At 50.5% G+C, this 12,633-nt stretch overlaps 1 long non-coding RNA gene across 1 annotated transcript; it reads right to left on the bottom strand.

The window, feature by feature from the left end:
- Positions 1-1,323: 1,323 nt before the first annotated feature.
- Positions 1,324-5,416, bottom strand: LOC132540234 (uncharacterized). Its single transcript, XR_009551443.1, has 4 exons — positions 5,291-5,416; positions 2,862-2,945; positions 1,584-1,647; positions 1,324-1,404 (listed from the first exon to the last, which is right to left on the bottom strand). It is a non-coding gene; the product is annotated as an uncharacterized LOC132540234 (long non-coding RNA).
- Positions 5,417-12,633: the final 7,217 nt, after the last annotated feature.

Genomic DNA, 12,633 nt, shown 5'->3' on the forward strand with positions numbered 1-12,633 from the left:
AGAAGACCCACCCTGGGTGACTAGCTCCTCAGCCAGTGTGCACCCCACTCTCCCTTTACTGTTGGAACCCCAGGTCCAGGTCCCCCACTCCTTTGCACAGCGGAAAATATTCCTTAAAGCTGAGCCCTGCCCACAGCACTCTCTTGCTAGAGCAGCTTCAGACAGCAGGGGAGGAAGCCCATGTGGGACAAGGATCTGAGCAGCCCCCACCTGAGCCCCCCATCAGTTCCCCCATGCTGGACCCCAGGGCTCTGCAGAGGAAGCACCAGGTACAGTGCTTGCTTCTCTGAGTCAGAGTACTGTGTCCTCAGACAGTATGACACCAGGACATAGTTACCTTCCCGCACCCTCTCAGCTACCTTCCACTATGCCCTGTGACCACACTGAGATGTTTCTAAGAAAACCTGAGATAAAGCCATGCATCCTGTCGTGCGGCAGGTTAAGCACAGGTGGCATGAAGTGAAAGGACTGGCTTAAGGATCCATGTTTGAGCCCACTGGCCCCCACCTGCAGGGGAGTCACTTCACAGGCAGTGAAGCAGGTCTGCAGGTGTCCCTCTTTCTCTCCCCCTCTCTACCTTCTCCTCGTCTCTTCATTTCTCTCTATCCTATCCAATAATGATGACAACATTAATAACTACAACAATCCAAGCACAGACAGCAAAAAGGGAATCAATCAATAAATACGTATGAAAAAGGAAACAGTAGACAAAAGAAATTAATGTCCACCTCATTGTGTGTGGGTTTCAAAGGACTCTGCTGTGCAGGTGAGAGGTCACTATGGGTGCCTTCTGGTGTGTCCCAAGATCAAACCATTGGCTGAGAAGCTCAGACAGAGGCCGGCCAGAGAAGCTTCAGGGACTAAGGTTCCAATAGGCCAGGGAGGAAATCTCAATGTTCAGGTCAAGATGCTGTGAGCACAGCATTTCTCAACTCTGTCCCCAAAGAGGTGGGTGTGGGCAAGGGCTGAGATTCACACATCCCCTTCCAAAGTTCTCAGACGTGGACACATCCCTGGTGCCTGCTCTGTGAGGAACACCCGTGTGTGATCTGGTCTTCATCCTCTCTGGTCTTGTCCAAGGTATTGATGAGAACACAGAGTGAGTAGACCTGCCCAAGGTCACACATACCCTAGACTGGACCTGCACTCCTCACTCTGCAGTGCTGCCTGGTATAGGCCTTGCTGGTTTAAAACACAATGTGCTTGTCAGTTTTAATCAAATAGAGATGGGAATGAAAACTGAAATGAAAAATAGATACCTTCCTGAGAAAACTGTGCAGTCTTCACTTGGCCCATGCTGGCTTCTCCGTGAGCTAATGGGCACCCAGGTGTCCGTGAGTCCAGATATGTGGTGTGGGCTTTCTTCCTCCTGCTGCTGCTGCCTCCCTGCTCCCTATTCTCAACCTGGGTTAAGGAAGGTCATTGGCATGTGTACTCAATCAGGCTCTGTCCTGTCGGTGGGGGGTTGCACTCCACACCTCTCAGGGCACACACTAACTCTGTGTGGAGCCTCCCAGGTGGGTGCTGGGATGCCTGCATTCAAGCCAGAGGGAAGGGACCTGGGGACAGCTCACTGCACTCACCTGGGTTGTGTTCGCCAGACTAAACTTGTGCCTTTCCCTTTCTGTCTCTGGCCAGGAGCCTCACCTACAAGTGCACAGGTGGTCCCCCAGTCTGTACTGCTCTGAATGGGGCTATGCTTAGGATCTCTGAGTTCCTCTGAGAGCAGTGTTCCCCACTGTGCTGCAACCCTGAGTGGAGCTTGGAAAGCGTTTTCTTGCGCATGTAAATTGGAATGAGTTTACACCTTTAAGTTCAGAGATAATAATGATCAGGGAATGCAGTAGGTACCTTGGTGTTGGCATTCCAGTTCCTCCTTTACTACTTCTGTAAAATGTCTGTGCTGTAGGTTGGCTGGATGGATGGATGCTGGTGATCCCAGATCAGTGGGGAGGCTTCTCTCATCCCCAGTGGCGCTGCCTCACTAGCCTTTCTCACAATGGATTAAGGAAGGTCAAAGGAATGTCTACCAGATGACAACTGTTAACCCCCTTGCTTTTCTTCCCAAAGCTGTCCCAGGGGATGCACATTGTGGGCATATTGGACCAATACCAGGGTAGCAGCCAGACTCAGAAAGGGTGGGCACCTATATTGGGTACAGCCTTAGGCTCCCTCCCACATAAAGAAGGCAGGGAGAAGAGGCCAGGAGCTTCCTCACTGCACTCACTCCTCAGGTGCTCCCTGACTCAACCTCCTCCCTCTCAGGGCCTCCAGGAGCAGGCAGGGTGTTTGGGGCCTCTTCAGTTACTCAGAGGGGTGCAGGGGCTGAACCCCTACAGAATATGGAATCAGTGACAGTTCTTGCTCTGTGTGGGAATCTCTTTGGGTCCCTCCTTTGTGTGGAGGGTTCACACTACCATAGTCGGGTGTCCATTTCTCTCTCCAGGTCTCTGTCGCATGTTGTTATATGCTCCTCTTGATTATGCTCCACTGCCTGCGCTTCTAGGAGACCCTGCTTTAGATACCACTCTTTCACTGACACATGTCCTAAATCCTATGATACCCCTGCCTCAGGCCTGCTTGTGTGGCTGCAGGTTCCTGGTGCAGGGAAATCTCACCGCATCAACAGGAAGGATTATTTCAGTGTGGTAGCATAATGGACACATGGAACTGGGACAGTGGAAGTGTGTCACTAGTGATATTAGGAAGAAACATTAGAAAACATAAATGAGATTTGAATTCTTTCATAACTGTCATCCATCTTCAAATAAATATTTCTCTTAATATGTGAAGGAAAAAGACATCTACAGATCATCATCCTAGCACCTTTAATGTTAGAGATTGAACTTGGAAGCACTTACTTTTTCCTCTCCAGCCTCAGCCAAGTCTTAACCTCCTGGGCAGTAGTTGCCATATTCCCTCATATGTAAGAGAAAGAGAGTCACCTGCATAGGACAGTCTTCATATTAGAGCTAGGAAATGACATGAAACCATTCATTAAATTATGGGAATGAATTTGCAAGTGCAGAGGGTTTTCCCATGTTCTCAAATTAATACAGTGGCTTCTTTAACTCTCTAGAAAGCCTTTCCCATTTACATTTTGACCAACTCTGTTGTTCTTAGTTCCAGAAAGTGAACGACTTTGTTTTTAGTCTCTTCATCGCAGTGTCTGTCTTTCTGTCCTCTCTCTGTTTCCATGAGGCAGGCACTCCTTGTCTATTCATCAGGTGTTACACCAGGACCAGATGAGTCCTTGGCTCTGAGGAATGGCTGCTGTGTGTTCTGACAGGGAGAGATGGGGGTGGCCATGTTGTGGAGTAGGAGGAGACAGAGAGTGAGAGGGTGACTGCAGCTGAGCAGAGAAGACAACTCAGGAGTCTGTGTGAAGGCCATACTCACTGAAAACAAACTTGATCAGAGCTAAGGACCACTTTTCTGGCTATTTCCAGAAATCTCTATGTGAGTTGAGTTAATAAATTAGAAAAATCATGAGGTGCAATAGTTAGGTACCTTCCTGTTGGCATTGTCCAATCTTCATTTCTTTCTGATGCCCTGGCTGTGGTCAAGCACATCTGAAAGCTGTTGACACCAAAGCTGTGGGGAAGCCTCTCTCACCCCTGCAGTTGCTACCTTACTGTTATGTTTGTCACCTGGGATAGAAGACATTCATAGGTGTGTTTACAATATCAGGCTTGATAATCACATGAGGTTCTTTCCCTAGAAGCAGCACCATGGGCTGAGTACTGTGCACACTATTGGTTGGATCCCTGGTGGCACACCACACTCAGCACTGTGCCCACAGCTCATACTCTGGTGTTCCTATTGGGTGCAGCTCTAAGCTTCCTCCCACATGATGAAGGTAGACTGCAGGGACCTGGGGGCTCCTCACTGCACTTGCTCCTCAGCTGCTCCTTGTCTGCACCTCCCTGCACACAGCCCCTCCAGGAGAAGGCAGGGTGTACAGAGCCTCTTTATTCACTCAGGGGGGAGCAGGGGCTGAACCCCACAGCACCCAGGTTTTCACCTTGCAGTGCCAGCTCTTTCTCTGTTGGAGAAGGTTCTCTGGTCCTCTGTTAGTAGGAAGAACTCACTCTATCAGAGTTGGGGATTCACTTCTCTCTTCCGGTCTCTTTCCAAGCTGGTATCTGCTCCTGTGGCCTGCTTTCCACTGCCTATTGTCCTAGTGACCCTCCTTCCAATGCCACTGACCCCGCTGTCAGCTGCCCTAAAGCTCATTTTCCTATTGTCCTGCCTGCTGGTACTGCCAGAGGCCCTGGGTTTGTCACCAGTGATATTAGGAAGGAAATAGTAGAAAACACGAATGAAATTTGAATTCCTAAGTTCCTTCCACACATTTTCAAAGATGTATAATTTGTCTTATGTATAAGGGAGAAAAATCTGCCCAGGCCACTGCTCTGGCACATGTGATGTCAAGGATTGAATTTGGGAGCACTTCCTGTTTTCTTCAACTCCATGCAGGACTCCACTTCCTGGCCTCCAGTTTCCATATGCTGTCATTTATAAGAAAAAAAGAGTAACCTGCATATCACAATCCTGCCAGAGCTATGAAATGACATAAAGCTGTGTATTTAACTCAATGTGTGAAAGAAGAAGTGTAAATCCAGAGGAGTTTCTCATGCTCTCAGATGAATGTAGACCCTTTCTTCACCAGCTAGGAAGGCTTAACTGTCTACACTGGTGTGTTGGACAGCCTGAAGGTGTACAACCTGCTCCTAGTTTATTCATCCCTTTCTGGCATTAGGTCATCTCTCTTTCTCTCTGTCTCTGTCTCTCTGTCTCTCTTTCTCTCAGAGGCAGGCCCTCTTTCCTCTTCCTAGGATAAGACCCCAGCTTCATAGGAGTCCTTGTCTCTTAGGAAGGCTTGGATGTATGCTCGCTGATATGCAGATAGGTTGTTGGCTGTGTTGTGAAGGAGAAGGGGTAGAGTGGGTAACTGGACCTTAGTAAAGATGATAATTCATGGGTTTGTACAGCCTTTTCCTGAATAAATCATGTATCCAACACCCTAGGCATGTTCTGCAGAGGTTGCAGCCCTCCTTGTCTCTGCCCAGAATGCTCACCGGCAAAACTCTCTATGGAGTCACTCAGGCTCTCCAGGCTGTTATAGTAGCTTCCATTAAGGGTGATTTAGCACCTGGCAGTGCAGTGTTTCCCACCGGTATTTAATTTGAGCGGAACTAGGGACCATTGTTGGGGCTAATTTTAAGTGGATCTGTGCTTATGTCAATTTTGTTTAGAGACCAAAAAGATCACAAAATGCCATAGCTACCTTCCTGTTGGAATTGTCCAATTTCCTCTCATGCTGACTTTTTCTTGTGCTGAAGGGAACCAGGATGTTGGTGACCTCACAGCTGTGGGGAGGCCTCTCTCCCACCTGCTGGTGTCTCACTGCATAATCCCCTTCTCAGCTGGGATTGAAGAAAGCCATGGGCATGTTTACCAGATCAGTGCTCATAACCTCTATTTTTTTTCCAATAAATGGTACAACTGGCTGAGGTTGTGAGAACATTGCCTTCTGCCCTGGGTGACTTGTCACACTCAGCAGTGGGCCCACAGTTTATCCTCTGGCCACTATTAGTCTGCATGGCTCAAGGCACCCTCCCACATGATGAAGGCAGAGAGAAGGGGCCTCTTGAGGTCCTCAGAGGGGTGTAGGAGCTGAGCCCTCACAGAATATGTGGCCTTCCTGCACTGCAGGCTCTTTCTCTGTGGGGTAAATTCCACTGCACCCTTTTCAGTGTGAAGAACTCACTCTACCAGAGCCAGGTGTCCACTTCTCTCTCCACATCCCTGTGGCAGCTCCTCTCTGCTCTTCTGGCTTGTCCAACAATGCCTGCTCTCTTGGAAGTCCTACTGACAGGTGCCCTTCAGCCCATGTTACCCTGGCCACTGGCCTGCTGGTGTGTTCACAGACCCAGCAAACTCAATGCAGTCAGCATGCAGAATTATTTTACTGTAGGTACCAGAATCAACCCATCTAGTAGGGAGCAGTAGCAGTGTGTCACTAGGGAAGATAGGAAGGAAATATTGGAAAAGCATAAAAGAGATTTAAATTCTTTAATAGCTGCTAGACATCTTCAAAGATTTATTACTTGTCTAATGTGATGGAGAGAGACCTACACAGACAATCCCTCTGGCACATGTGGTGTCAAGGATTGAACTTGGGAGCACTTACTTTTTGGTCGAACTCCAGCCAAGGCTCCACCTCCTGGGATGCAGTCCCATATTCTGTAATATATAAGAGAAGAAGAGGAACCTGCACATCACAGCAATCTTATCAGTGTTAGGAAGTGATATAAATGCATTCATTTAACTGAATGTGTAATAAGAGTACAAGGGCAAATACAGAGAGGCTCTTAGTTGAACACATACCCATCCCTTCCTCAATGGGAAGCCTTGACCATCTACATTTTGGGAGAAGTGTGAATGGTGACCAGAAACTGTACATCTTTGCTAGTAGTCTCTTCTTAACTGTGCTTCGTATATCTCATCTCTCTCTATTTATCTCTCTTGCTCTCTCTTTCTCTCTCAATCTCTTATCTCTCTACCAAGGACTCTTGAACTCCCTGTGTAGGTTCCAGGACCAGAGTAGGTCCTGGATCAGAAGAAGAGCTGAGTGAGTGTGTACTAATGGGGAGACTGGAGGATTGCTGTGTTGTGAGAATCAATACCTGAGTTAAAATAAAACTCAAGGTTCTATGTGAAAGCTACTTGTGAGTCAGGATCCACCCTGTCAGCTGCATGCTACCCAGAGAACACCCCTCCTGGACTCTGCCCAGGATGCTCATCAGCCAAGTTCCCTGTAGGAGTTGCCCAGGGTCTCCATGAAAACACTGTGTATCTGTGAGTGTCTCTGGACTTCTGAAACTTGCTCATTAGTGCTAACACACTAAAACTGCTAAGGCAAACTTTGTCTGATCTCTCCACCAGTAATCGCTAAAATCAGTCTGTGTAAGGCTGAACTGTCTGAAAGACAAGACAGGTCACTGAGGAGGAGCAGGGAACTGACCTGCATGTAGGCTCTATTTGTTTGGTTTGTGATTCACACTGTACCTGGGCCTCCTCCCACTCAGAATAGAGGGATCAGAGGAGCATCTCCTAGATACTTACTGAGCAGGTTTACGGAGGGTCTCCTGGTCACTCTAATCTGGTGTGTCCCATGCTGCAGATGATGCTCCTGGGGGTGGGGAGGCAGACTGCCCACAGTCACAGGGTACAACTAGCATCAGCCTTGCACCTTAGTCCCTCCATAGCCCCAACTGCTGGTCACACTGCCCTGCAAGTCCGCTGCTCTACAGGTCACTGTGTTCAAGACCAGATGTTGCACCCTGGTCCACACCCCGGGGGGAAGCTGCTGGTGTCTCTCTCCCTATCTATCTCCTCCTGCCTTCAAAGTTGCTATTCCAGGGAAATATATATAAATAGGACCACCAGGATAGTGGGGGTTGTCACTGTGCAGGCATCAAGCCTGGTGGCAAGAAATTAAAGCGTAACATGCAAGTGGATGCCAAGCCCCTACAGGCTTCTGTTGACTATTATCTGTATTAATACTTTTGTTACATACATGCAACAAAAAATGGAGAGCAGAAAATAAGACTACTACCAGGAGCAATGTGTAGCATTGTTAAGGAACCAAGTCCCAGCAATGACCCGGAAGTACTGAAATAAAAGGTTCATACAATATACTAATAGTAGACAGAATAAAAAAATATGCTTTAACCTAGTAAACTAAATAGATATAGTAATAACTAAGTAAAACAATGAAATAAAAACCCCAAATGAAAAAAGTTAAATTGAAAAATAAATTTAAATAAAGAACCAAAATCAAACAATGTTGGTGGCTGTCCCCCTGGTTAACCACACACATTGCCATATGACAGTGTGTGTGTATCTGAGTTGCAACTCCTGCTCCCCACCTGCAGGGAGAAGCTTCAAAATCTGTGAAACAGGTACAGCAGGTGTCTTTTTCTTCTTATCTAATTCTCTCTCTTCTCTGAGTTTAAGACTATCAGATAAAAATACAATAAAATAAAATCATCCCAAGACATGTAAGCTAAATGTGCAGAGCCGCCAGACCAGTGATGAGGGTGTGGATTTCATAGTCATCACGGCTCCCAGCTCTGGACTTGACTGTGGAAGTGGTCTTTGGAGGGGCTGCAGCACTTGCAGGGAGACCTGCAGATGAAGGGGCAGGAAAGGCGGGGACCCCAGTTGGGGTTGTGTTGGTCTGCCTGGGTCTCCAGTCAGAACTTGAAGCTCTGAGGCCCTTCCTCATAGAGACCCCAGATTTGGACAGGGCAGTGGCAGAGTGACCCTGGGCCACAGTCTCAGGAATGCTCGGATGGGTTAGGCTCAGAGCCTGCATCTTACTTATAATTGAAGCCAAGTCACTGGAGATGCTGGTGCCAGCAGCATAAAGGTTTGAGCGAGCTGCCCCTCCAGACAGGATGGGAACCTTAGGACCTGCTCCCAGGGCACCAGAAGTGGTGACTCCAGATGGAGCAGTGGAAGTTTTCCTTCTGGCAGACCTGGCTGATCTGTGATCCATCCCACCCAGGGCCCAAGATGTGTACAGGGCAGTGGGTAAAGGACCCTGGGCCACAGTCAGCCCCGTGTTGGAGTCACTCAAGCTCAGAACCTGTAGCCTACTGATAAGGAAATTCAAGTCACTGGTGACTCTGGTGCCAGAGTCCGGAAGGCTTGAGTGAGCTGCCCCTCCAGACAGATTGAGAACATTCAAGGGACCTGCTCCCAGAGCACCAGGAGGAGTGACTCTAGATGGTTTAGTGGCAGATTTCCTTTTCCTGTCCTCCCTGCAGGCCCTGTGTTCTTTCCCATGCAGGGCCCCAGAGGAGGACAGGGCTCTGGCTGAGTTACCATGGGCCACAGTCCCTGCAATGCTGGCAAGATTTAGGCTCAGAGCATGCAGCTTCCTTATAGCTGGCTTTATGTCTCTGGTGGCTCTGTTGCCAGCACCAGGAATGCTTGTGTGAGCTCTGCCTCCAGACAGGTTGACGCTAATAGAGGGACCTGCTCCCAGACCACCAGAATGAGTGACTCCAGATGGTGCAGTGGTAGATTTCCTGTTCTTGACTGTTCTGTGCACTCTGTGGTCTTTCCCACCCTGGTTCCCAGAGGAGGACAGATCAGTAGTCATTGAACCCTGGGCCACAGTCCCCAGAATGCTGGCATGGGTAAGGCTCAGAGTCTGCAACTTACTGTTAGGTGACTCCATGTCACTGGTGTCTGTGGTGCCAGCACCGGGCATGCCGACTTCTGATGGTGCAGTGGTGGACTTTCTTTTTCTGTGATACCTGCAGGCCCTGTGTTCTTTCCCACCCAGGGATCCAGAGGAGGACAGGGCAGTGGTTGAGTTACCCTGGCCCACACTCCCCATGTTGGTTGAGTCCCCCAGGCTCAGTGTCTGCTGCATGGTGATAGCACCCACTCTCCTGTCTCCAGCATTGTGTAGGCTGCTATCTCTTTTCCCTGCAGAAGTGGTGGGAATGCCTGAGGGGGCTGCAGCCTGCACAACAGCAGATGTGGGCTGGCTGTTGGTTTTGGCCCCCACGGTGGGCAATGTAGTGCAGGAGCCCCAATTACCTGGGGTCACCATGGAGGAGGGCCCCCCGTCTGCTCTTGTGCTGGAGGGTGCTCCACTGGAGGGACCACTGGCAGAGGTAGGGGTCCTGGAATCCTTTCCTGAGTGGCCCCCAGAGTGCACCTGCACAGGGGATGAATGGACTGTGCCCTGGCTTCCCTGTGTGCTGGAAGGATCTTGCTTTGGGACCTGAGGGGTGCTCATGGCAGTGCCCCCATCACCCCTGTTGCGGTTGCTGTTGCTGGGGTTAGCTCTGGACACTGGTGGGAGCAGTCCCTCCTATGGCCTTGGGCCAGCCAGGGTAGACCTCTGCCATGTAGATGACAAATCTAGGGACAGTACTCCTGGCTGTGGGGGTCTGCTGCATCTATGTTGGGTCAGTCTCAGAGCTGGGGCCTTTGGAGTCCATTGCACCCAGGGCCCCAGAGGAGGACAAGGCAGTGGCTGAGGGACCCTGGGTCACAGTTCCCTGTTTGGAAAGATCATGGCTCAGAGTGCCTGTGTGAGTCCCTCCACTGGACAGGGTGGTGATACCTGTTGCCCTTGCATAAGTGGCAGTGCCAGCATTGCTATCAACCTGGGCAGTTGTAGATGGGGGCTGGCTGCTGGTTTGGGCCCTCACCATGGGTAGTGTAGAGCAGGAGCTCTGAGTCACTGGGGGTGCAGTGGAGTCATGGGGAGCAAGGCCTGCTGTGGAGGAGGGCACCCCATCTGCTCCTGTGCTGGAGTGTGCTCCACTGGAGGGACCACTGGCAGAGGTCAGCGTCCTGGCATCCTTCCCTATGTGGCCCCCAGGGAGCACCTGCAGAGGGGATACCTGCACTGTGCCCTGGCTCCCCTGTGTGCTGCAAGGATCTTGGCTTGGGACCTGAGGGTTGCTCTTGGCAGTGCCCCCATCACCCCTGTTGCTGTTGCTGGGGTCAGCTCTGGACACTGCGGTGGGAGCTGTCGTTCCCACAGCCTTGGCCCTGCCAGGGTAGACCTCTGCCATGTATATGACAAATCTAGGGACTGTACTCCTGGCTGTGGAAGTCTGCCGCTACTGTGCTGGGTCAGTCTCAGAGCCAGAGTCGGGGGCTTTGGAGCCCATTGCACCCAGGGCGCCAGAAGAGGACAAGACAGTGGCTGAGGGACCCTGGGAAATAGTCCCCTGCTTGGAGCGAACGTGTCTCAGGTTGTCTGAGGCACTCCTCCCACTGGGCACACTGATGTCTGCTGTCCCTTTGGTGGGGGCTGCAGTGCCAGCATCACCAGCAGCCTGGGCAGCAGCAGAGGGGGAATGGCTCCTCTTCTGGGCTCCCTTCCTAGGAGCTTTGGTTGAGGACCCTTGTGCGCCTGTTGGCGCAGCCCTGCCCACAGTGACCTGCTGGACCCCTGAGCTGTCAGAGGAGGCATGGCTTCTTTTGGAGGCTCTAGTATTAGGTCTTGTGCCTCTGCTCCTCTTCTGCCCAGAGGTCCCAGACATGTCACCCTGTTCCATGATGGGTAATTGGGGAGGGCACACCCCAGAAGGAACCTTAAATTGCTTGGACACTGAGCTGGAGTAGGATCTGAATATTCCAGTGGTAGTATCTCCGCACAGGTGTGTGTGTGTGTGTGTGTGTGTGTGTGTGTGTGTGTGTGCGCGCGCGCGCGCGCACGCGTGTGTGTGTGTGTGTGTGTGTGTGTGTGTGTGTGTGTGTTAGGGGCAGGACCCAAATGTGGCCCAGAGAGGCCACCCCCCACCCTGACCCCACCCCTCCCCTCCCCTCCCCTGCCCCTTAGTGTTCCTGTCCACCTGATATAGGTGCTGTTGATTCCAGGACAAGTCCTCAGTTTCTGAATAAAGGACAGGAGGGAGCAGTTCACCATAGAGGGATCAGACCTGGAGAGAGCAATCTCTTGATCAGAGGTCAGCTCAGAATCAGAGATGCCAACTGCTTGACCTGTTGCCAGGAGACCAGTGGAAGCTGTTGGCCAGGGCAGCCCATGTCCAGTGGGGGTGGGGGCCTGGGGGAGGTCATCCCAACAGAGACAGTCTTAGACTACACGGACTGTCTGGGTGCTGGCCTGGGCAGGGACAGGCCCTCTGAAAGAAGCATGTCCCCTCCCCCTGCAGCAACCCCAACCTATAGTGGGTGCTTGAGGGACAGCTTTTTTTACCCCCCCCCATCCGAATGTGGACTGTCTTAGTGCCCTGTGATTGGTGGAAAGTGTTTTTCTAATGTTTGCTGAGGTGATGGTGTTCCATTAACTATCCCTTCCCCAACCCATGGTAGGAATGTTCCACTTTCTATTGGGCACATTTGCACATCTGATAGATAGAGGTCCTGTCCCTCAACTAATCCAGTCAGTGGGTCCTCTCTACTCTCCTGCTAAGTTTGTCAAGGGTCTGTGTGAAAACTACTTGTGAGTCAGGATCCACCTCTTTCCCAGGTCATGACTCAAGGCTCCACATCAGGATGGCGGCACCAGTGCAACACAGTCCACAGCTCACAGCAACCACCTGCCCCAGAGCAGCTCCATGGAGGACAGTATCCCACTGAGTATTGAAATCTACTCTCAATAGTATGGTTGTTAATGTGACTCATCTTATGAATAATGTTTCATGTGTGTGCTGCTCCTTATTTGGTTCATCGACAGGGTAATCCATGTAACCCCTTCATGTTATTATGGGTCCCTAATCATCATGCAATGCCCAAGTTGTTCCTTCCCTTTTTAAAGTCACCTTCTGTTAGTGGGAGCAGCTTTCTACCATTGACTTGGTGCTGCTTTGTCTTAGAAGCTCAGCTGGGTTTCTTGTAGAGAGCAAGTCAACAAATGGTGTTGGGGAAATTGGGTTGAAACCTGCAGAAGAAACTGGACCACAACATTCCACTGCGCAGAAAAGAGAACTCCAAATAGGACAAGGGATCTGCAAAAGGGTCACCTAGAACAGCAGGCAGTGGAGCATAATCAAGAGGAGTATAGAACAACTTGCCACAGAGACCTGGAGAGAGAAATGGACACCTGACTTAAATTACACTTTACAT

This window comes from Erinaceus europaeus, chromosome 9, assembly GCF_950295315.1.
Source record: "Erinaceus europaeus chromosome 9, mEriEur2.1, whole genome shotgun sequence".
Lineage (NCBI taxonomy): Eukaryota > Metazoa > Chordata > Mammalia > Eulipotyphla > Erinaceidae > Erinaceus > Erinaceus europaeus.